Source organism: Chiloscyllium punctatum, chromosome 48 (genome assembly GCF_047496795.1).
Source record: "Chiloscyllium punctatum isolate Juve2018m chromosome 48, sChiPun1.3, whole genome shotgun sequence".
Lineage (NCBI taxonomy): Eukaryota > Metazoa > Chordata > Chondrichthyes > Orectolobiformes > Hemiscylliidae > Chiloscyllium > Chiloscyllium punctatum.
The window spans coordinates 31,980,214-32,005,384 of record NC_092786.1 but is presented as its reverse complement, the minus strand read 5'-3'; the positions used below and the strand labels follow the sequence as shown (position 1 = coordinate 32,005,384).

The 25,171-nt window shown below is 41.9% G+C and overlaps 2 long non-coding RNA genes across 2 annotated transcripts in view; one reads left to right on the top strand and one right to left on the bottom strand.

Moving 5' to 3' along the window:
- LOC140468871 (uncharacterized) overlaps positions 1–21,569 on the bottom strand; it is an 80,350-nt gene extending 58,781 nt beyond the window's left edge. The window contains exons 1-2 of the long non-coding RNA XR_011955859.1: positions 21,510–21,569; positions 19,500–19,655 (exon numbers count right to left, since the gene is read on the bottom strand). This is a non-coding gene — a long non-coding RNA (uncharacterized lncRNA). The remainder of the gene's footprint in view (positions 1–19,499; positions 19,656–21,509) is intronic.
- Positions 1–25,171, top strand: part of LOC140468870 (uncharacterized) — a 65,941-nt gene that overhangs the window by 5,848 nt on the left and 34,922 nt on the right. The gene's annotated exons all lie outside the window — the stretch shown is intronic.

Genomic DNA, 25,171 nt, shown 5'->3' with positions numbered 1-25,171 from the left:
CAGAATACTTTGGCTGTCTGTGACATAATAATGAATTCACTAAAGAGAAACAGGATCAAATAAAGTTATTAGTGAAATGAAATAATGACATTCAAACCCCTTGAATTTTCCATTCAAAACAGAACTCCAGCTCTGCTCCTAAGAGCCAACATTTTAAGATGATGAAGCATAACATTCTACTGTCAAGCTGTGTATGCTTCATGAAGGATTGGCTTTTATCAATAGCAATATAATAAACAGCAATACAAACGGTTCAGCTCCTGGTTTCACAAAAGTCAAAAAACAGTTTGAAAAACATTTACTGAAAATATCAATCGTCACCTTCAATCAGAAATGTTTACCAAATTCATTTCTGAAAGTTTATGGAAGAAGGATACTCTGAATGGCAATATTAACAATAGAGGTATGGATAACTGACTGAAAGAGCACTGTCAATAAAACCTTACCCAATGTCTTTTTGAAGTGAGGAAGGTTCTCAAGTACTGATGGTTTTCAAACTATTTTATGTACAAGGCGTAGTTCCAGAGAAAGACACAGGTCATGTAATGCAGCTACTTTTCAAAAGCTCCATTTTGAAAGCACAAAAATCAACCAAGGCTTTTGTTTCCATGGCGAAGGGACACAGGAGCATTAGGAAGCCATTTGGCCCATCATGCCTACTCCATAATGTTATGGCCAATACAATCTCAGCTCTACTTTCTTGACTGCACTCCCTTGTTTACTAAAAATCTATTTAACTCATTCTAATGGCCCTCAATGAGATAACAAATCTCCTCAGCTCATAAAGGATCTCTCATTCTGAAACTATTTCAGCTATTTTTAGTACCCCTCGTCAAAGGGAAACATCTTTCAGATATCCACCATATTCACTTGTTCAAGATCTTATCTGTTTTGATAAGATTACACCTACTGTTTCTGACATCTAATAGATATAGGCCTAACCTGTTCAACTTCTCTCCAAAGATAAACCCTTCATCCAAAAATGAGTCAAGTGAACCTTCTCTGAACTATTCTAAAATAATCACATCTTTTTCCAAAAAGGACAGCAAACTTTAAGTAGTTCTTATGGTGACTTTATAGCGTATTTGTGTATAAAAGAAAAAATAAATTCATAGAACAGTACAGGCCCTTTGGCCCTCAATGTTGTGCCAACCTTCTATCCTACTCTAAGATCAAACTCACCTACATATCCAGCATTTTACTATCATCAAGTGCCTATCCAAGAGTTGCTTAAATGTCCCTAATGTATCTGACTCTACTTCCACTGCTGGCAGTACCTTCCATGCACCCACCACTCTCTGTGTAAAGATCCTACCTCTGACATCTCCCCGAAACCTTCCTCCAATTATCCTAATATTACGCCCACTCATGGTAGCCATTTCTACCCTGGGGAAAAGTCTCTGGCTATCCACTCTATACAGGTCTGTCATCATCTTGTAACCTCTATCAAGTCACCTCTCATTTTTCTTAGCTCCAATGAGAAAAGCCCAAGCTCCCTCAACTTTTCTTCATAAGACATGCCCTCCAGTCCAGGCAGCATCTGAAAAATCTCCTCTGCACCCTCTGAAAAGCTTCCCCATCCTTCCTATAATGAGGAAACCATAACTGACCACAATATTCCAAGTGTGGTCTAACCAGGGCTCTATAGAACTGAAGCATAACCTCACAGTTCTTAAACTCAATCCTCCTGCTAATGAAAGCCAACACACCATACACCTTCTTAACAACCCTGCCAACTTGGGTGGCAACTTTGATGGATACATGGACGTGGACCTCAAGATTCCTCTGTTCCTCCACACTGCCAAGAATCCTGCCTTTAATCCTGTAATCTACATTCAAATTTGATCTTCCAAAATGAATTACTTCATACTTATCCATCTGCCACTTCTCAGTCCAGCTCTGCATCCTGTCAATTCCCCATTGTAACTTATAACAGTCGTCCACACTATCCACATCTCTACCAAACTTTGTGTCATCTGCAAACTTACTAACCTACCGTTCCACTTCCTCATCCAAGTCAGTTATAAATATTACAAAAAGCAGAGGTCCCAGAACAGATCCCTGCAGAACATCACTGGTCACCGAGCTCCAGGATAAATACTTTCCATCAACTACCACCCTCTGTCTTCTATAGGCCTCCTTACCTTCTGAATGAGCCTAGTGTGGGGAACCTTATCAAACTCCTTGTTAAACCCATTACACCACATCCACTGCTCTACCATCATCAGTATGTTTTGTCACATCCTCAAAGAATTCAATAAGGCTTGTGAGGCATGACCTGCCCCTCACAAAGCAATGCTGACTATCTCTAATCAAACTATGCTTTTGCAAATAACCATAAATCTCGGCTCTCAGAATCTTCGCCAATAATTTGCCCACCATTGATGTATGACTTTCTGGTCTGTAATTCCTAGGGTTATCCCTAAGATTGATAAGTCCCCAGAGCCAGATTTATCCTAGGCTGCTCTGGGAAGTGAGAAAGGAGGTTGCTAAGCCACTAGCAAAGATCTTTGCCTCCTCACTCTCCACGGGAGTCGTACCGGAGGATTGGAAGGAGGCGAATGTTGTTCCACTTTTCAAGAAGGGTAATAGGGAAATCCCTGGCAATTACAGACCTGTCAGTCTTACGTCTGTAGTCAGCAAAGTTTCAGAAAGAATTCTGAGGGATAGGATTCATGACTATTTGGCAAAACATAGTGAGATTAACGGCAATCAGCATGGCTTTGTGAGGGCCGGGTCACGCCTCACAAATCTTATTGACTTCTTTCAGAAGGTGACAAGACAGGTCGATGAAGGTCAAGCAGTGGATGTGGTGTGTATGGACTTCAGCAAGGCATTTGATAAGGTTGCCCATGGTAAGTTCATTCATAAAGTCAGGAAGTATGGGATACAGGGAGATTTGGCTATCTGGATTCAGAATTGGCTGGCTGACAGAAGGCAGAGAGTGGTTGTAGATGGAAAGTATTCTGCCTAGAGGTTAGTGTTGAGTGGGGTCCTGCAGCGCTCTGTTATTGGGCCTCTGCTCTTTGTAGCTTTTATAAATGACTTGGATGAGGAGGTTGAGGGGTGGGTTAGTAAATTTGCAGATGACACAAAGGTTGGAGGTGCCGTTGATAGTATCGAGGGCTACTGCAGGCTGCAGCATGACATAGACAGGATGCAGAGCTGGGCTGAGAAATGGCAGATGGAGTTCAACCTGGATAAATGTGAAGTGATGCATTTTGGAAGGTCGAACTCAAATGCTGTAAAAAGGATTAAAGACAGGATTCTTGGCAATGTGGAGGAACAGAGGGAGCTGGGTGTGCAAGTACATAGATCCCTCAAAGTTGCCACCCAAGTGGACAGGGTTGTTAAGAAAGCATATGGTGTTTTGACTTTCATTAACAGGGGTATCGCGTTAAAGAGCCATGAGGTTTTGCTGCAGCTCCACAAGTCCCTGATGAGACTACACGTGGAATATTGTATCCAGTTCTGGTCTCTCTACTATAGGAAAGATACAGAGGCTTTACAGAGGGTGCGAAGAAGTTTTACCAGGATGCTGCTTGGAGTGGAGGGCTTGCCTTATGAAGAGAGGTGGACTAAGCTCGGACATTTCTCTCTGGAGAGAAGGAGGAAGAGAGGTGACCTGATCAAGGTGTACAAGATAATGAAAGGAATGGATAGAGTCGATAGCCAGAGACTTTTCCCCAGGGCAAGATTGATTGGCATGAGGGGTCATAGTTTTAAGATATTAGGAGGAAGGTATAGAGGGGACACCAGAGGAAGGTTCTTTATGCAGAGAGTTGTGAATGCATGGAATGTGTTGCTAGCAGCGGTAGTGGAAGCAATCATTAGGGACATTTAAGCAACTGCTAGACATGTACATGGATAGCAGTGAATTGAGGGGTGCGTAGGTTAAGTTATTTTACATTAGGATTAATCCTCAGCACAACATCATGGGCTGAAGGGCCTGTACTGTGCTGTACTTTTCTATGTTCCATGTTCTATTCCCTTTCTTGAACAAGGAAAGAACAATTGCCACCCTCCAATCATCTGGTTCTACTCCAGTGGACAGGGAGGATACAAAGATCATCGCCAAAGGTGCAGCGATCTCTTCCCTGGCCTTCTGTCGTAACCTTGGGACTATCACATCTGGCCCAAAGGACTTATCCATCCTCGTGTTTTTTAAAGTTTCCAACACATCCTCCTTCTTAATATCAACGTGTTTGAGCATTTCAGCCTATTTCAAGCTGTCTTCACAAACGTCAAGGTCCCTCTCAGTAGTGAATACTGAAGCAAAGTATTGATTAAGGACCTTCCCTACCTACTCCGACTCAAGTTTCCTCCACTATCCCTGATTGGCTCTACCCTCACTCTGGCCATTCAGTTCTTCCTCATTTAAGTGCGGAACACCTTAGGGTTTTCCTTAATTCTAACCACCAAAGCATTTCCATGCCTCCTTCTAGCTTTTCTAAGTCCATTGTTCAGTTCCTTCCTGGCGACCTTGTGACCCTCTAGAGCCCTGTCTGCTCCTTGCTTCTGCAACCTTAAGTAAGCTTCCTTTTTCCTCTTGACTAGATGTTCCACATCTCTTGTCATCCAAGGTTCCTTACCTTACCATCCTTTCCTTACTTCAATGGAACAAATCTATCCAATACTTACAAGTACTCCCTAAACAAATCTCCACATTTTTGTTGTGCATTTCCCGGAGAATATCTGTCCTCAGTTTATGCTCCACAGTTCCTGCCTAATGGCATTGTAATTCCCCCTCCCCCAATTAAATATTTTCCCATATTGTCTGCTCCTATCCCTCATCATGACTATAGTAAAGGTCAGGGAGTTGTGATCACTATCACCGAAATGCTCTCCCACCGAGAGATCTGACACCTGACCTGGTTCATTGCCAAACACCAAATCCAATATGGCCTCTCTTTAGTCGGCCTATCTACATATTGAGTCAGGAATCCTTCCTGGACATACCTGACAATATCTGCTCCATCCAAACTATTTGCACTAAGGCAGATCCAATCAATATTAGGGAAGTTGAAGTCACCCATGACAACAACCCTGTTACTCTTGCACCTTTAAAAAGTCTGTCTCCCAATCTGCTCCTCCATGTCTCTGTTGCTCTTCAGGAGTTTATAGAAAACTATCAATAAAATGACAGCTCATTTCCTGTTTCTGACTTCCACCCATATTGACTCAGTAGAGATAACCTCTTCAACCCTCCCCCATCCCTTTTACCTCCCTCCCTATTCCTTTTGAAACATCTAAACCCAGGAACATCCAACAATCATTCCTGCCCCTGTGATATCCAAGTAATGGCCACAACATCGTAGCTCCACATACTGATCCATGTCCTAAGTCCATCATCCTTATTCCTGACACTTCTTATGTTAAAGTAGACACACTTTAATCCATCACACTAATTGCAGATTTGCCCTATCAATTGTTTATCCTTCCTCACAGACTCTTTGCACACTGTATTTGCTTGTTCACCAGCTTCCCCATCCTCTGACCCTTAGCTCTAGTTCCCATTCTCCTACTAAACGAGTTTAAACCCTCCTGAAGAGTTGTAACAAACCTCCCACCCAGGATATTGGTGCCACGCCAGTTCAGGTGCATCCTGTCCTCTTTGTTAAGGTCCCACCTTCCCCAGAAGGTATCCCAGTGACCCACATATCTGCAGCCATCCCTCCAACACCAAACCCCGCAGCCATGTGTTCAGCTACACTCGCTCTCTGATTCTAGCCTCATTAGCCTGTGGCACCGGTAGCAATTCTGAGATTACTACTCTGCTCAACCTGCCTTTTAGCTTCCAACCTAACTCCCTATATTCTCTTTTCAGGTCCTCCTCTCTTTCCAATGTCATTGGTCCTGATGTGTACCTCAACTTCTGGCTGTTTTCCCTCTCCCTTAAGAATCCTGTAGACTTGATCCGAGACATCCCTGACCCTGGCACCCGGGAGGCAACTTACCATCCAGGAGTCTTGCTCGTAACCACAGAATGTCCTGTCTGTTCCTCTCACCATTGAATCTCCTATTAATATTGCTCTCCTATTCTCCCTCCTTCCCTTCTGAACCACAGAGCCAGGCTCAGTATCAGAAAAGTGGTGGCTGTGGCTTTCCCCTGGTAGGTTGCTCCACTCCCCCCCCCCCCAAATGAGAGGAACATCCACAGGGGGTCCCTGCACTAATTGCCTATTCCCTTTTCCTTTCCTGACAGTCACCCAGCTACCTTATTCCTGTAACTTAAGCATGACTTTCTCCCTATAGTGCTTGTCTATCACCCTCTCAGCCTTCTGAATGATCGGAAGTTTATCCAGCTCCAGTTCCCTAATGCGGCTGGGAGGAGCTGGGGTTGGATGCACTTCTCGCATGTGAAGTCAGCAGGGATACCAGTGGTGGCCCTTACAACCCATATCCTGTAAGAGGAGCATGCAACTGCCCCAGCCCCCATCTCCTCTGCTCTAAAGTGCCAAAGGAGATTTAAAAAACCTTTACCATACCAACCCTAAACACAGAGTTATCTTTTTGGTTAGAGGAAGAGGAGGAGAGGTGGGAGACGCTACATGTGTAGTTTTTTTGGGTTTGGCCGCTGCACAAATATCTTCGTTGACATACCTAGCAGCTGCCCATGTCCACTTCTGCTCCTGTTCAGCCTTCGCTCTGCTGGTACACAAGGCAAGTATTTTATTTTCTATACTACCTTCCTGGCAGCCCCTGGCTCGCACTGTCTCGACTCCCACTGCTGAAATGGAGGAAGTTAGAGGAAGCATTGCAGAAGTACTACGCTGTTTAACTTGTGTCAGTTTGACATTCTTCTTATTGTGGTCTTTTCACATCTGAATAATGCAGGTAATTAGCAGACAGTCAAAACACTCTGGAATTAGCCATGGCACTTACAGATCATGTTGGGATGCAAATTTAATGATTCAGTTTCAAATTCAAAATCTGTTGAACAATCTTCAAAATGGAGTTAGTTACCTGGATAATTACTCCAAGTTATGTGGGTGAAGGACTGGGAGGAAGGTCATTTAAGCGTGTTATGTACTATATGCTTACACTCCCATACTATGCAAAGTGCAGTATGTGTCTACTATCTTACTTTGCTTTATTTGACAAAGTTATCTAGGGTATACCATTGGGCCCCAAATTCTAAAGCAGGATGGCTGGGTTAACTGTATTCTCTATACGGCCTATTCTAACTGATGAGGAAACTATTAGACTTTAATCTCTTCTGTCATAAATGAAATGAAAAGACTAAAACTTGCTTACAGAATCCATCTGGAGCAGCTACATTACTCATGCCTTCTGAGGCACTGTTTGTCTTCTGTAGTTTATAATAAAATCTTATTAAAGGAGAAAAAAAGTAAGTCTGAATATTAAATACTTACCTGGTGAATCAGCAGCCTCCATTTCAGTAGTGGGAGTAGAGAGAGTGCGAGCCAGGGGGAAGCTGAGAAGGTAAATTTGAATATAATATGTTTAATTGAATTTTTTTTTAATCCTTGTGCTGTACATAGTGAGGCCGGTGTGAGTCTTGGAGGGGATTTTTCAGGTGTGTCCACTGACTATGGTGCCCTTTCCTATTGAGCTGGTAATGATGGCGGGTTGTGGAAGGTGACAGCGAAAGCGATAAGGAGTAGGGTTGGTGGGTTCATAAAATAAAGCAGGTGGCCATCCCACCATATTCCCATCAAACCCAGAGCTGTCCAGATGCAGGGAATATGTCTGACAGCCTCTCAGGCTTTAGGCCTATTGAGAGCTTCACATGAAAGGGAGAAGGAAAGGGTCAGGTGAGCAGGCTAACAGCTTTGACTGTAAGGGCAAGGGTCAGATAAGAAAGCTGGGTAGTTTTCTTTATTGAAAAAATAAACTTTATTCATGAGACAAAATCTTTATGTATATACACAAGGTAGTAAAAGAGTTCTGCACAGTTTTTGCATGGAGAAAAAACTGGGTAGTTACATTGGTAGGGAGGAGGGTTCCCCAGTGCCCAGAAGTGCTCTCACAAAATCATATCTCACCTTCCTATTCCTTGCCCCTCAGTCTTGCTAACCCAGCACCCCCTCCCCTACAGCATGGGCTCTCCAGGCTCTACCTACAGTTTCTAGGCTCACCTGAAATCTGAAAGACACCCCTCTTCTTTGGAACAGCACTAGTTATGATTCTCTTCAGGTGCTGCTGGGAATACAGAGCTACTGGCCAATCAGATTTGCTGTCAACTCACTCAACTGGTGCTCTCCTTCTAATGGGGCAAAGATCTCACCCTAAACCCAATTAAGGTCCTTCCTAAGTGTAATCTCACCGTGGGCCAGCTGAATCTTATTGATCAATGTTTAGGTTGGGGACCAAATAAATTTTCCCCATTACCTTCCACCCTCCACACCATGTACACCAGTAATTTATGTTTGGGAATGTTCCAGAAACAATATAAATCTGTATTTAGAATGTTGTCGTGATACTGGAGCAACATAGGTTGACATTCCTTGAGGAAATACTTTGATTTTCTTCTTTAATCAAATAGGATTGAAATCCTTCCTCTATTCTATTCTTATTAACATTTGCTATTTTGAATATTAATTACCTAACATCCTTATTAAAATATGTTAGATAATTAATTGAAACAGCACAAAAGGGCAGGGGCTGAGATTTATTCTTTTTTCTCCATACAGATTCTTTCCACGTAGTTGAATAATTTCATTTCAAAGACCAGAGAAATTTCAGAACATTAATTTTCCAATGTGGCAAAGCTGAGGTAGAGTTCCCACTCAGTACAGTGAGAGTTCTGGGCTCAAATTGCATTACTTTTTGAATCTTGTCCTTTTCTCAGGTTTCCTTTTAAACTCTTTTTAGTATTACTAAATGTAGAATTCACCATAAAATAGAGCTACCAGGCAGCATTTTAGAACTTGAAAATATTTTTGACCTTTAAAAATATCCCTTAGAGGATTACAAGTAGAAATTTGGTTGGTTCAGCTGAAAATGGATCTATCACAAAATAAAAGCATTTTCACTGGAAGAAGGGGCATTTATCCTAGGTATTGGGAGTCATAGAGTCATATAGCATGGAAACAGACCCTTCAGTCCAACCAATCCATGCTGACCATGTTCCCAAATCAATTTAGTTGCATTTGCCCGCATTTGGTCCATATCCCTCCAAACCTTTCCTATTCATGAACTTATCCAAATGTCTTTACAATGATCTAATTGTATACACATCCACCACTTCCTCTGACATTTAATTCCACACACGAACCACTCTCTGGAAAAAGATTGCCCCTCATGTCCTTTTTAATACTTTCACCTCTCACCTTAAAAGTATGCCCTCTGGTTTTGACCACCCCCACACTAGTGAAAAGACACTTACTATTCACCTTACTTATGCCCCTCATGATTTTACAAAACTCTACAAGATCACCTCTCAACCTCCTATGCTCCAGTGAAAAAGGTCCCAGCCTATCCAGCCTATTTTTATAACTCAAGTCCACCATTCCTGGCAACATCCTGGTAAATCTTTGCTGAACACTATAATTTAATAACATCCTTCCTATGGATGCAAATTTGCTCACTGAGCTGGAAGGTTCAAATTCAGACATTTCATCACCATGGGTAACATCATGAGTGAGCCTCCACTAAAGCACTGGTGTTATGACCCATTTCCTATTTATGTGCTTAGGTTTCCTTGGATTGGTGATGTCATTTCTTGTGGTGACATCATTTCCTGCTCTTTTTCTCAGAGGGTGATGGATGGGATCCAAATCGATGTGTTTGTTGATAGAGTTCTGGTTGGAATGCCATGCTTCTAGGAATTCTTGTACTTGTCTCTACTTGGCTTATTCTAGGATGGATGTGTTAACCCAGTTGAAGTAGTGTCCTTCCTCATCTGTATGTAAAGATACTAGAGATAATGGGTCATGTCTTTTTGTGGATAGTTGATGTTCATGTACCCTGGTAACTACTTTTCTGCCTGTTTGTCCAATGTAGTGTTTGTTATAGCTCTTGCAAGGTATTTTGTCAAGGCCGTTTGTTTTACTTGTTGTCTGTATAAGGTATTTTAATTTCATTAGCTGCTGTTTGAGTGTGTTGATTGGTTTGTGAGCTATCATGATGCCAAGAGGTCTGAGTAGTCTGGCAGTCATTTCTGAGATGTCTTTGATGTAGGGAAGAGTGGTGAGTGTTTCTGGACACATTTTGTCTGCTTATTTGGGTTCACCACTGGAAATGACATCACCAACCCAAAGAAACCTAAATACATAAATAGAAAGCGGGCCATAACACCAGTGCTTCACCAGAGGCTCACTGATGACATTGAAAATGTGTTGCTGGAAAAGTGCAGAGGGTCAGACAGCATGCAATGAGCAGGAGAAATCACATTTTGGGCATGAGCCCTTCTTCAGGAATCCTCACTGATGACGTTACCTAGTATAGTGAGAAAATGTCTGAAAATGAACCTTCCAGCTCAGCGAACAAACCTACATCCAGAACCTCGACCTGAGCTACAAATCTTCTCAAAACTCACATATCCTTCCTATTGCAGGAAGGCCAATACTGCACACACACTGTCCAGAATAGGCCTTACTAATGTCCTGCACAACCTCAACGTAATGGGCATAAGATGACTTTAAAAATCCTAAAAGTGACACTAGGTCAGGACCCTGACACATTACAATCCCAATCTGTGTTTTGCTGAGACAGGATTGAAGGTCATGGAGAACCCCTTTGCTTCTAGTGGGAAACCAATTGAAATACTTCAAAAGCCAATGAAATATTAGTTTAACACTGATTTCTGGATATCATAACTTCCCAACCTGTCAGCAACTTGCCAGGTCACCAAGGTGAGCTCACAGCAACCAATACCTCTTTAGTGAAATTGATAGGTTTGGAATGCTTTGAATCGGAAGGATTTCAGCCTTGGCCAAGTGTAAGGGCTGCCGTTCAGAATATTTCTTCTCTCAGAGATGCTATCATTGCTTAATCACTGATTGCCACTGCTGGTTAGGCAGGGACTAACTCCGAACGTCTCCACCCAGCGTGTCTAATCCATCAATCTAATTTGCAGAAGCTTTCACTTTTTGTATTGTCGTGCAATAGTCAGTTTCCTTGAAACACAATGAAAATCAAACAATTCTTTAAAATGTTAAAATTGTCCTAAAGCTGCGTACGATACAAATCAGTGACTCGGAGAAAAGAACCGTTGTAGCCAAATTTGCAAATGACATGAAAATCATTGGAGGGGTAAATTGCAAGAGGGAGACGAACAGTCTACAGAGATATTGATAGATTAAGTAAGTTGGCAAATGAAATATAGTCTTGGAAAATGTGAAATTGTTCATTTTGGAGGGGAGCACAAAAAAGGGTATTATTTAAATGGAGGAAACTGCAGAAAGCTATGACACAATGGAACCTGCATTGCAGGAAACACAGAAAGCTAGCACACAGACACAGCAGGTAATCACGAAGGCTAATGGAATCTTGGTCCTTATTTCAAGGGGGTTGGCGTATAAGAGTAGGGACGTCTTACTGCGACTGTACAAGCTGCTGGTGAGACTATATCTGGAGTGCTGTGAGCAGTTTTGGTCCCCTTATTTCAGGAAAGGCATTAATTCATTCGAGGTTGCTCAGAGAGGGATCATGAGGATGATCGCCAGTTTGAAGGGATTGTCTTTTGAAGCAAAAGCTAAACAGGTTGGGACTCTGTCCACTGGAGTTTAGAAGAATGAGAGGCATCTCATTGAAACATACAGGATTCTTAATGAGCTTGACAGAGTAAATGCTGAGAGGATGTTTTCCCTCATGGGACAGTCTCAGAGCAGAGGGCATAGTCTCTGATTAAAGGGGTGCAAATTTAAGGCTAAGATGAGGAGGAATTTCTTCTCCCAGAGAGTTCTGAGTGTTTGCAACTCCATGCTCCTGAGAGCTGCTGGGACAGAGACGTCGGGTGCATTTCGGGCTGAAATAGATTCTTGATCAGGAGAGGGATCAAAGTTTACAGGGAAAATGCTGAAAGATCACAGAAACGGAGGCTGCAGTGAACGCATTTGTATTTAAAATTCTGCAGTCCTTTAAGTGGGAGTAGAGATTATGTACTTTCGGTTAAGTTCAGCACAACGAAATGGAAGCCCTTGTCCCTTAGTGTTTTTCCTTGTGGTGCTCTTAACTGGATTTTAGCGGCCATTACCAAGTTATTCAAGCCTTTTGGAACACTTTGTAACGGCGGCGATGCATAAGGGTGGATTTTCAGCAAATATCATCTACAATTTGTAAGAGCAAATCTGTCCAATTGCTCAGCGTTAATGCTTACTTTACTTAGATCCTCTGAAGGAATTTCATCCTCTTTATCTTTAGGTGTAATTTATATGTGCCCAGATCCAACTAATTCTTAATCTTGGAAAGGTTCATTTTGCATTTGCTTCACCTGAAGCTCTTCAGTGCAGTATAATTTCCTAACTGAATGAAAGATTATGCCTTACTAATTGAAAACAGCTAGCACTTTACATAGGCTGTAACATGAAATGCAAGAAGGCTAATGCCATGGCAACAGACAATACCTCCTGTCAGTAGTTAATTGCATTATGTTTAGGCATGTGCACCAGTTCAATTTAACCTGATGTTGCTTCACTTAGAGCACATTACACTCAATCAACCAGTTACCCAAAGATTGCAATGACCAGTTTCTGCAATTCACCCATGGGTCCTTTGGAGATTAACATTTGACAGAATTTTTATTTTTGTAGCAATCAAACAATTACAAACACACCAGAGCTTTTAGTTTTAGGAACTGCCATAAATTTGAATTGTGACTATTCATTATATTTTAATACATTATTACTTTGCTTTTATCATAGAATCCCGACAATTTGGTAACAGGCCATTTGGCCCATTGGGTCCACACCGACCCTCCAAAGAGCATCTCACCCAGATTCACCACCTCTCCCCTATAGCACTACATTTCCCATGGCCAATCCACCTAGCCTCTATATCATTGGACTTTGGAAGTGAATCCACGCAGAGACTTGGAGAATGTACAAATTCCATACAGGCAGTCAGCAAACGATGGAATTGATCCTGGCTCCCTCGCATTGTGAGGTAGCTGTGCTAACTGCTGAGCCACTGTGCCATTTATTGGCCATTCTCAAGTTTCCTTTCTATCAAGTTTTGGAGTTGTGCAACCAGAATAGTTGAGTCAACGGCTAGTGAAAGGGCTATGGACCTACTTGAGTACAAGTTCAGTACTCTCGATTGTTCTCTGCACGTGGTAATAAATGATTTTGATAGAAACAAAGGAGATATGGTTAATAAATTTGCAAATGACAGCAACATTGAAGGTGCAATGGATAGCAAAGAAGGTTGCCTCAAAGTACAATGGGGTCATAATCAGATGGGCCAATGGGCTGAGGAATGGCAGATGGAGTTCAATTTAGATAAACACCAGGTGCAGCATTTTGGAAAGGCAAATCAGAGCAGGATGTATACACTTAATGGTAAAGTCCTAGGAGTGTTGTTAACAAAGAGACCATGGAGTGAAGGTTCATAATTCCTTGAAGTTGAGTGTCAGGCAGACAGAATAGTGAAGAAGATGTTTGGTATGGTTGCCTTTATCAGTCTGTGCATTGAGTATAGGAGTGGAAAGGTCATGTTGTGGCTGTATAGGACATTGGTGAGGCTACTTTTGAAATACTGCATTCAATTCTGGTCTCCTGCTATAGGAAGGATGTTGTGAAACTTGAAAGGTGCAGACAAGATTTACAAGGATGTTGCCAGGATTGGAGAGTTTGAGTTATAGGAAGAGTCTGAATAGGCTGGGGTTATTTTCCCAGGAGTGTTGGAGGCTGAGGCATGACCTTGTAGAGATTTATAAAATAATGAGAGGCATGGATAGGTTGAATAGCCAAGGTCTTTTCCCTTGAGTGGTGGAGTCCAGAACTAGAGGGCATAGGTTTAGGGTGAGAGGGGAAAAATTTTAAAGGGACCTAAGGGGCAACTATTTCATGCAGAGGGTGGTGTGTGTATAGAATGAGCTGTCAGGGGAAATGGTAGGAGGCATCTTGATGGGTATATGAATAGGAAGGATTTAGAGGGATTTGGGCTAAATGCTAGCAAGTGGGCCTTGACTTACTTAGGATATCTGGTCAGCATGGACAAATTGAGCTAAAGGGTCTGTTTCTGTGCTGTATATCTCTATGAATCTAATAGAACATTGTATTGTGATCTCCAATAAGATCAGATTCCCTACAGTGTGGAAACAGGCCCTTTGGCCCAACAAGTCCACACCAACCCTCCAAAGAACAACCCAGCCAGACCCATTCCCCTACACCTAACACTACAGGCAATTTAGCATGGCCAATTCACCTAACATGCACATCTTTGGATTGTGGGAGGAATCCGGAGCACACGGAGGGAACCCACGCAGACACAGGGAGAATATGCAAACTCCATATAAGCAGGTGCCCATGGTGGGACTTGAACCCAGGTCTCTGGCGCTGTGAGGGAGCAGTGCTAACCACTGTGCCACCGTGCCACCCAATAAGGGGACCAACCATTTGTTCAGTCCACTTACACTGCTCCCACCATCTGGTCACCCATTTTAATTTAATAGTCTTCTCTCACAGTGATCTGCTGTGCCTGCCTCCTGCAGTATTTCAGTGAAGCTCAATGTAAGTATGAGAAAGACCACTGCATTTTACAAGTTGGCATGCAACAGTCATCCAGACTTGAGCTTGAATTCAACAATTTCATACAGAAATATCTGCCAGAATTTGGCTTTACTCTAAATTGTTCCCCTTTGTCTTGCAATGTATGGTAGCAGTTCAGAGGTATCTCTTCAGACCCTCTCTAGATAAATGTTTTGCTTATCTTTCTTAAAGTAACTGTTCAGGGGAGTTATTATTTCCTAAATGTTTTAGTCAACTGCAGGAGCACTACAACTGCACCCCAGGAACCCTCAATGTTTCTTTCTTTACTTATCCCATCACCTCTGCTTTTGAACTTGCTCCATCAATTAATATAAGCGATTGGAATTCCTGGAAATAATTCATATCCCATTAACTCGCAGAGTTCGTTTCCCCACTCTGCTTTTTTCCTGCAAATGCTGCCAGACTTGCTGAGGTTTGCCAACACTTTCTGTTTTTCAACTAATTAGAATTCTACAAAACAGAAACAGGGTCATTCAACCCAATAGGTCTATGTTGGTCCTCATGCTCCACATGAGGTTCCTCCCACCCTGCTTAATCTGCCCGTGGCAGCATACATTTCTCTATTATGTACCTTCCAGTCTCCCTTTAACTGAATCTATGATAATCTCCTCATAGAGTCCATGTGATGGCCAGGTCCACATTCTCTGTAAATGAAGAAGTTTCTCCTATATTCCTTACTGGACTCGTCAGTAACTATCTTATATTCAGGTGGACATCATAGATTGAGTTCCCTGATTGGAGTCATTAACCTGGTCCAATCAGGGAGCCCTGGCTGACATTTATAAACAAGAGTGTCAGGGGTTCTGTTCACTCTGAGAGCTGGCTCTGAGGGAGGTGGAGCAGTATCAAGTACATTCCACGTGTAAATAAAGGGTGACTTGGTGATGGGATACCGGTCTTTTTGGAGTTACTTCAGCCCCTGGCTTTGGACTTCTTCACAAATGTAGATCTCATCACTATATCTGCCCTACTGAACAGGTAAAAAACTAAAAACCCTTAACAGAAAATTCCCTTCCAAAGATTAGATGATCTGGAGCACACTTTCATAGCTCGACAAATTCCTTGTCATCATTTATCTCAATCCGTATGAACTTGGCTTTTGTCTTAACATTTGTTATGTCCTATTTCCTAAATGTCATTATATCATCCCTGAAACTTCTTATTTTCTGATCTCTTCTGAACATATAATATTTCACTGCCAGACCTGTTCGATATGAACCCACACTTCGGTCCTCCCTATTCCATCTGGTTCATCTCTATGGATTACTCTATGACATAGCTCATGAAAAACATTAGTAGTTATTGCACTTATTTGAGTCGTACTTTACTTCTTAGCTCCCAGAGGCCATGAAAATCTAAGTGTCTGACCATATATGAGTGAGAGCAACTCATTTGCTGCACACGTTCCTCACCTTGATCAAAACCAGACTGTAAACTAAATGTAATCTACTGATCTCGAACTATAGCACCATAAATGCAACATAATAGGTGCTATTCAGACACCGGTCTCGATGAGTTGTGTAAATATCTATAGTGGAGTCTCAAAGGCGAAATCCATTGGGATTATGTTTGTGCCAACTTTGGGACACATTACTCATTGAGAGTATCTAACATGACAGGGGCAAGTATACTGTTCAATGGTGAAATTTCTCCAGGGTTTGCTTTGAAATGTTGGTGTGGATTTCCCTCCCGGTTCACAAAATGCAAGTTCGTTATTTTCTTTGCAGTTCCTCAAAGCACAATAGACTCATGATTGATCTTGCCTGTGATTTTCAATCCTGTCAGCAAAGTGCAGCCAATCCATTATTCGCCATTTTACACGATTACAATAATTTAAACTTAGCCTCTTGTGGGTACAACACTGCTGTTCTAGAAACAGCTTCCCTCTCCACCTTCCTGTGGTATTTCAAAAGATCTTTGCTCCCAGTTTGCAAACCAGAGTACAATTGCAAAAGAAGTGTGGGGAGATGTGGGTCTAGATGTAAGCTGGTTCGAGGATCTGTCTCAGTTCACAGGAACAATAGCCCAGTTTTCAACATTGCTCCCATAAGCCTTACACTTCAATCACTCAATCCTCAATGCCCCCTCATGTTTTTCACAATGCCTCAAACCTTCTATGCCCTCTTCATGGACCTCCCCCATGTATTCAGTAGAGTCCAGAGTGTGGTACTGGAAAAGCACAGCAGGTCAGGCAGCATCAAGGGAGCAGGAGAATCGACATTTTGGGCCTAAGCCCTTCATCAACGTTGATTCTCCTGCTCCTCGGATGCTGCCTGACCTGCTGTGTTTTTCCAGCAGCTCACTCTCGACTCTGAGCTCGAGCATCTACAGTCCTCACTTTCTCCATGTATCTAGTAGAGCCACATACCCAATATCGGCCATCAAGTGGCTTCAGCAGCCTGTTAAAAGCAAGTGGTGCAGTGAAAAATATTTAAATCTCTTACAGTCTAATATATCTTTCATTTATTCTGCAAAAAATAGAAAGAACAAGTTTAATTCCTGAGATGTCCAATAACTTATGTAAATCAGCAACAATATATTCCGAAATGACATTGTAATATTGAACCTCCTACAACTATCACTTTCTCCTTTGAGCTACATCAACAGAGTTTTGCTGAGAGGTTGTTGGGATTCACCTGACCATTTATAATAGCTATTGCTATAATTCCAGATGATGGTATTTTGGGAAAAATCAGAACCCAGATTGAAATCTGGCTCGATTAAACATTTTGTTTTCTTTTCTAATTTGAGGAGGTGATCTTTCATGGGAACACAACTACACAATAAGACAGATTTGATTTTAACAATAAAACAGGAGTTTATTGGGATCTCTGATTTCAGGGTTCTTAGCAGAGGCAGTAATGCAGAGACTCAAACAAACAGCTCTGCCAACCAGCCAACCCAAACTTTGGGTCCGCTTCATGGATGACACCTTTGTCATCACTAAATGAAACAAATTAGACAAAACTTTCAAGACCATCAATGATACCCTTAGGGCATAAAATTCACTAAAGAGGAGGAAAACAACAACAAACTGCCATTCCTAGATGTTGCAGTAGAGCGAACAGCCAATGGGGAACTTCAAACCAGTGTCTGCAGGTAAACAACACATACTGACTAAATACTGAACTACAGAAGCATTGACAGGAAAACAACACATATGGATCAAAGACTGAACAACTGAAGCAATCATCCCAACACCCACAAACAGAGCTGCATCAGAACATTATTTCAATGAGCTATCATACACTGCAGAGCAGAGGAGAATCACCTATACAGTATATTCAAAAAGAACGTGTACCCAATGAACACCGTCTGCCAATTTTTCAGCAACAAACCAAAACAAGCAGACAAAAATGCATCCAGAAACCCTAGCCACTCTCCCCTACATCAAAGGCATCTCAGAAATGACTGCCAGTCTATTCAGACTCCTTGGCATCATGGTAGCTCACAAACCAACCAACACATTAAAACAGCAGCTAATGAACTTGAAAGACCCGATACAGACAATAACCAAAACTAATGTCACTTACAAAATACCGTGCAAGAACTGTAACAAACACCGCATTGGACAAACAGGCAGAAAACTAGCCACCAGGATACATGAACATCAACTAGCCACAAAAAGACATGAACCACTCTTACTAGTATCTTTACATATACATGAGGAAGGACACCACTTCGACTGGGACAACACATCCAGTCTAGGACAAGCTAAATAGAGATACACATGAGAATTCCTAGAACCAGAATATAACTATAACCGGAAACCTATCCACAAACACATTGACTTGGATCCCATTTACCGACCCCTGAGGAAAAGAACAGGAAATGACATCACTGCAAGATATGACATCACCAACCCAAGATAACCTAAATACATAAATAAAAAGCAGGCCATACCGTCAGTGCGTCACTGGAGGCTCACTGATGATATTACCTCGTATGGTGATGCAACATCTGGAAACAAACCTTCCAGCTCTGCGAGCAAGCTCACAGGAGTTTATAAAAAAAGCAGACAAACAGCATAAATCAAGCTACTTATATAGAAAACAATTTGAAAGATTGTGAAGCACACAGAAGTTCAATATTCCATCAATCGCAACAGAATCCATTTACAGTACTCAAACAGGAGAATTGTGTTCTCTGTTATTGCTCTCGGTTTGACTTTGAGTATTCACACAACTGAGCTTAGACTTTCTAAGGAGAAAGTGAGGACTTCAGATGTTAGAGATCAGAGTCGAAAAGTGTGGTACTGGAAAAGCACAGCAGGGCAGGAGCAGGCGAAATGACGTTTCAGGCATAAGCCCTTCATCAGGAATGTGGGGGAGGGCTTATGTCTGAAATGTCAATTCACCCGCTTTTCGGATGCTGCCTGACCTGTTGTGCTTTTCCAGAGCCACACATTTCGACTTAGACTTTCTAAGCTTTGAATAATCCCTTCAGGGTTTTAGCCAAGTCTGACGGAATACTTCCCACTTGCATGAATGAATGCAGCTCCAACAACTCTCAAGACATTTGACAGCATCCACGGCAAACAGCCCTCTTGGTTGGCACCACATCCACAAACATCCACTCCCTCCACCACTGATACTCAGTACAAGCAGTGTTTATCACGTACAAGATGCACTGCAGAAATTCACCAACACTCCTTCGATAGATCTTTACTCCTACTTTCAGGGATTGTTTCCAGATTGCTATTAACTTGCTCATCAACAACTGTTCACAGTTTTGAGAAAATAGAAGACATCTTTCCTCCAAAGCCCATGGCCTCTACCATCTAAAAGACAAGGGGAGCAGATACAATGGGACAACACCTACCTGCAAGTTCCCCGACAGACACCCACAGTCCAGACTTGGAAACATATACTGCTGCTCTTTCAATGTCATTGGGTTAAAATCCTGTAACTCCTTCTCTAACAGAATTGTGACTCGAACTAGAGTAGTGGTTAAAGGAGGCAGATCGCTACCATCTTTCTAAGGGAAACAAGGGAGAGATAATAAATGTTAGCTCAACCATTGATGCCCACACCTCATGAATAAATAACACAATGTTTTTAATGTTCAATATCAAAGAAATACTTTTCAAAATACAAAAGATCCAAGCAACTAAGTCACAGTGAAGGGAAAGATTTAAAAGGGACCTAAGGGGCAACTTTTTCATGCAGGGGGTGATGCATGTATGGAATGAGCTGCCAAAGAAGTGATGGAGACTGGTACACAATTACAACATTTAAGAGGCATCTGGATGGGTACATGATTAGAAAGAGTTGAGAGGGATATGGGCCAAGTGCTGGCAAATGGGACTAGATTAATTTAGGATACCTTGTCAACATGGATGAGGTGGACCCAAGGGTCTGCTTCCATGCTATCCATCTCCATGACTCTGTCAGAGTTTGTCAGCACATTTTTCTGCAGTTCAAGTATGTTGCTTCAATTTAAAATATGGAACTGGAAAGGCACAGTAGGTGGAGTAGCAGGAAAGTCAATGTTTCAGGTTAGGACCCTTCATCTGGATGCCTTTTCAGCTTCACTTTTTATCAACTCTGACTTACAGCATCTGCAGTATGTTGCTATCTCCATTGGCAAACGTAATGCAATACTTGTCAACAATTGCAGCACTTATTTTTTTCAGGACAGAGCCTCACAATCAATAATTGCTATAAATTATTGCATCTGAAGGTGTCAAAATATTAAAAACCCAACTGTCAGAATGCTCCTGAATCATCAGCAGGATCCCAACAAGGTGATGACCTCTCAAGCTTTAGGGGTTTTCTAGGGCTTTCAAAACCCACAGCAGCACACATCTAAAGCAGAGGAAAAGAGTTTCAAATGGCCAATGTCCTCACAATGGTGCTCCCACCCTCAACAATGGGATATGTATGTGCTGCTCTCAAAGCCAGTAAAAAGATCAGATGAAGTTAGAACAAGGTCAAGAAAGCCAGAAGAGATTTGCTTCTGCAGCCAGAAATATCACTTTTCCATACTTTTCCCTGCCCAATTTATGCATCCGTGGGAGACAAAAAAAAAGTCTCTGTTATGGATGTGAATGATATAGACTGCCCCTCTGTCAATATGTGTGCAGAGAATTATTTCAGTAAAGTTCAATTTCACATCCCCATTTGCATGGATGTACATCCAATAGCTGACAGCTACAGATCTTCGATTTTAAAACAAAAACAGAAATTGCTGGAGAAACTCAGCAGGTCTGGCAGCTTCTGTGGAGAGAAAGCACAGTTAATGTATTCTGAAGAAGGGTCACTGTACTCCAAGCATTTAGTCTGCTTTCTCTCCACAGATGATACCAGACCTGCTGAGTTTCTCTAGCAGTCTTCTGTTATTGTTTCTGATTTCCAGTTTTCACAGTTCTTTAGTTTTTTTTTAGTTATTGAACTTATCCTGTAATTAGGCATTGACACTAAGATTAGTTTTTTTTAACGAGACTCTCAAGATTCAGGAGAACCTGAAATTATCAGGATAAGTACAAATAGAACAGAGTGATTCGAGTTTCTTCCAATGTATAGTAAGGGCACAGGAATATACGCAACATTAGAGTTATATAGAAACCAATTGGCTATCAACTCCATTAAACAGAAGTGGTGTGTAAGGTGCAGTCAGTCTAATATTCATCTTCTTACACTATTGCCAACATTTTAATTTAGCCTTCTATATGTTCAGCACTACAGTTCATAGGCACATTTTCCTCCTTGCATTCCTGTCTTTCAAAAAGCTTCAATAGACTGTGTTCCAACATGTTATTAACTTACTCATCAACAGCTGTTTGCAATTTTAGGAAAATATATCCTTAGATTTACAACATTATTAATTCACCTCATTGATTTCATGTCCCGGCTTCCAGCTGTAGCTGATCCTGCATTTTGTATCCTTCCGTGTCATTCTTACAACTTTGTTGCAGAATTGATAGGAGAATTCACTTCCAAAACTTTGTCTGAGAAGACTGGATACTAGCTTCTCTGACTCCACTCTAAAATGGTTTCAATTTCTCATTACCTCCTTCTCATTCCATCAACAGTAATATCCTAAGCGTCAGACAATGTCACAAGCTGACATCTCTCCTTACTTGTTCTTAATCAACTTTGGTATGTCTGTCAATACTGATTAATTCTCAAAACAAATATCACTGATATAATTTGAGCGCATTTTAACAAAAAAGAACTTTGCTTCTGCCCTGTTCTTATTATCAGATGCGTAGAATCAAAAAGAAGTTAACTGCATAGAGAATTGAGGCAATGGCCGAGTGGTATTATCACTAAAGTATTAATCCAGTAGACCCAGATAATGTCATGGGGATCTAGTTTCAAATCCTAATATAACAGATGGCCAAGCCTGAATTCAATAAAAATCTGACATTGAGAATCTAATGGTGACAATAGTCAGGAATAAGCCTATCTAGTTCATTAAAGTCCCTTAGGGAAAGAAACTAGTCTAACTTACATGTGACTCTAGACTCAGAGCAATGTGATTGACTCTTAACTAGCTACAAGGCAACAGCCAGCAACACCTGCATCCCACACATGAATTGAAAAAAAAAGGAGCTGCATTCATATTTCGTACTAAACGGTATTTTCATCAACGTTATTTCTAATCATTGATGAATTCACCAGGTAGGTAGTTTTAACAATAATGTTTGACAACAATCAGCCATAAAAGTGGGTTTTTAAAACCATTATTAGGAATTGAGAAGAAATTGAGATCATAGTGTTTACCATAATTTGATGTGATGGACCTTTTCATTAGCAATGTGTATAAGATTTTTCAAGCATCCATGCACAGACTTTGACTCAATCTTGGACCACGTTTATTCCTGATGGTCATGAATTATTGATCCTGGATTAAGTTTGTCATGTGTCTCAATAATTTGAAGCAACGTAATATTAAACAAAGGTTAAAATTCTAAACAAGGTGTAGGAGCAGACAGACATGTCGATGAATGTGCACAGATCATTGAAAGTGGAAGACCAAGCTGAGAAATGGTTGCTAAAGCATATAAGATCCAGGCTTCATAAATAGAGGTATGGAGCACAGAGGCAAGAAAGTTATGGGCAATCCTGATTAGGCGATAACTGACAATTGTGCCTAAATCTGAGCACCACATTATAAAAAAGATCCTAAAGCATTAGAGAGTCAGAAATGCTCATGACAATAGTTTTTGAAATGAAGGAATTAGTTGTGGTTCTGTTCGCTGAGCTGGGAATTTGTCTTTCAAACGTTTCGTCCCCTGTCTAGGTGACATCCTCAGTGCTTGGGAGCCTCCTGTGAAGCGCTTCTGTGCTGTTTTCTCCGGTATTTATAGTGGCCTGTCTCTGCCGCTTCCGATTGTCAGTTCGAGCTGTCCGCTGTAGTGGCCAGTATATTGGGTCCAGGTCGATGTGTTTGTTGATAGAGTCTGTGGATGAGTGCCATGCCTCTAGGAATTCCCTGGCTGTTCTCTGTTTGGCTTGCCCTATAATGGTAGTGTTGTCCCAGTCGAATTCATGTTGCTTGTCGTCTGTGTGTGTGGCTACTAAGGATAGCTGGTCATGTCGTTTCGTGGCTAGTTGGTGTTCGTGTATACGGATCGTTAGCTGTCTTCCTGTTTGTCCGATGTAGTGTTTTCTGCAGTCCTTGCATGGGATTTTGTACACTACATTAGTTTTGCTCATGTTGGGTATCGGGTCCTTTGTTCTGGTGAGTTGTTGTCTGAGAGTGGCTGTTGGTTTGTGTGCTGTTATGAGTCCTAGTGGTCGCAGTAGTCTGGCTGTCAGTTCAGAAATGCTCCTGATGTATGGTAGTGTGGCTAGTCCTTTGGGTTGCGGCATGTCCTCGTTCCGTTGTCTCTGCCTTAGGCATCTGTTGATGAAATTGCAAGGGTATCCGTTTTTGGCGAATACTTTGTATAGGTGTTCCTCTTCCTCTTTTTGTAGTTCTGGTGTGCTGCAGTGTGTTGTGGCCCTTTTGAATAGTGTCCTGATGCAACTTCGTTTGTGTGTGTTGGGGTGGTTGCTTTCATAGTTTAGGACTTGGTCTGTGTGTGTGGCTTTCCTGTAAACCTTTGTGGTGAATTCTCCGTTCGGTGTTCTCTGTACCATCACGTCTAGGAAGGGGAGTTGGTTGTCCTTTTCTTCCTCTCTAGTGAATCGGATTCCTGTGAGTGTGGTGTTGATGATCTGGTGTGTGTTCTCTATTTCTCTGTTTTTAATTATTACAAAGGTGTCATCCACGTATCTGACCCAGAGTTTGGATTGAAGTTGTGGTAAGACTGTTTGTTCTAACCTTTACATTACTGCTGCTATGAGTCCAGAGATCGGTGAGCCCATGGGTGTTCCATTGATTTGTTCGTATATTTGGTTATTGAATGTGAAGTGTGTTGTGAGGCACAAGTCCAGTAGTTTAAGTATACCGTCTTTGTTGATAGGTTCAACATCCTGTTTTCTGTTATGTCTGTCCAGCAGGTTGGCTATTGTTTCTTTGGCTAGTGTTTTGTCGATGGAGGTGAACAGTGCCGTTACATCGAATGAGATCATAGTTTCTTCCTTGTCTATGTGTATATTTCTGATGATGTCCAAGAATTCCTGTGTCGATTGTATAGATTGTCTGGATCGGCTGATCAGGTGTTTCAGCTTCTGCTGTAGTTCTTTGGCCAGTTTGTGTGATGGCGTCCCTGGTAGTGATACTATGGGTCTGAGTGGGATGTCTGGTTTGTGCACTTTGGGTAGTTCATAGAACCTGGGGGTGTTGTTGCTTTCAGGTTTCATTCTTTGTAGGTCAGACCTGGTTATCTGTCCGTTTTTTTGTAGATTCCTCAGTGTGTTGTTTATCCTATTGGTGAGCTGTGGGATGGGGTGGCAAGGACTGCAGAAAACACTACATCGGACAAACAGGAAGACAGTTAACGATCCGTATACACGAACACCAACTAGCCACGAAACGACATGACCAGCTATCCTTAGTAGCCACACACATAGACGACAAGCAACATGAATTCGACTGGGACAACACTACCATTAAAGGGCAAGCCAAACAGAGAACAGCCAGGGAATTCCTAGAGACAAGGCACTCATCTACAGATTCTATCAACAAACACATCGACCTGGACCCAATATACTGGCCACTGCAGTGGACAGCTCGAACTGACAACCGGAAGCGGCAGAGACAGGCCACTATAAATACCGGAGAAAACAGCACAGAAGCGCTTCACAGGAGGCTCCCAAGCACTGAGGATGTCACCTAGACAGGGGACGAAACGTTTGCAAGACAAATTCCCAGCTCGGCGAACAGAACCACAACAACGAGCACCCGAGCTACAAATCTTCTACCAAACTATGAAGGAATTAGGTTACATGGACAGAATGAAGACAGGACTGTTCTCCTAGGAAAGGCAATTTGAGGAAAGATTTGATAGAAAATCATAAGGAGTGTAGAAAAATTAGAAATTGTTCCCATTAGCCAAAGGGTCAAGAACCAAAGGATACCAATTAGATTACTTACAGTGT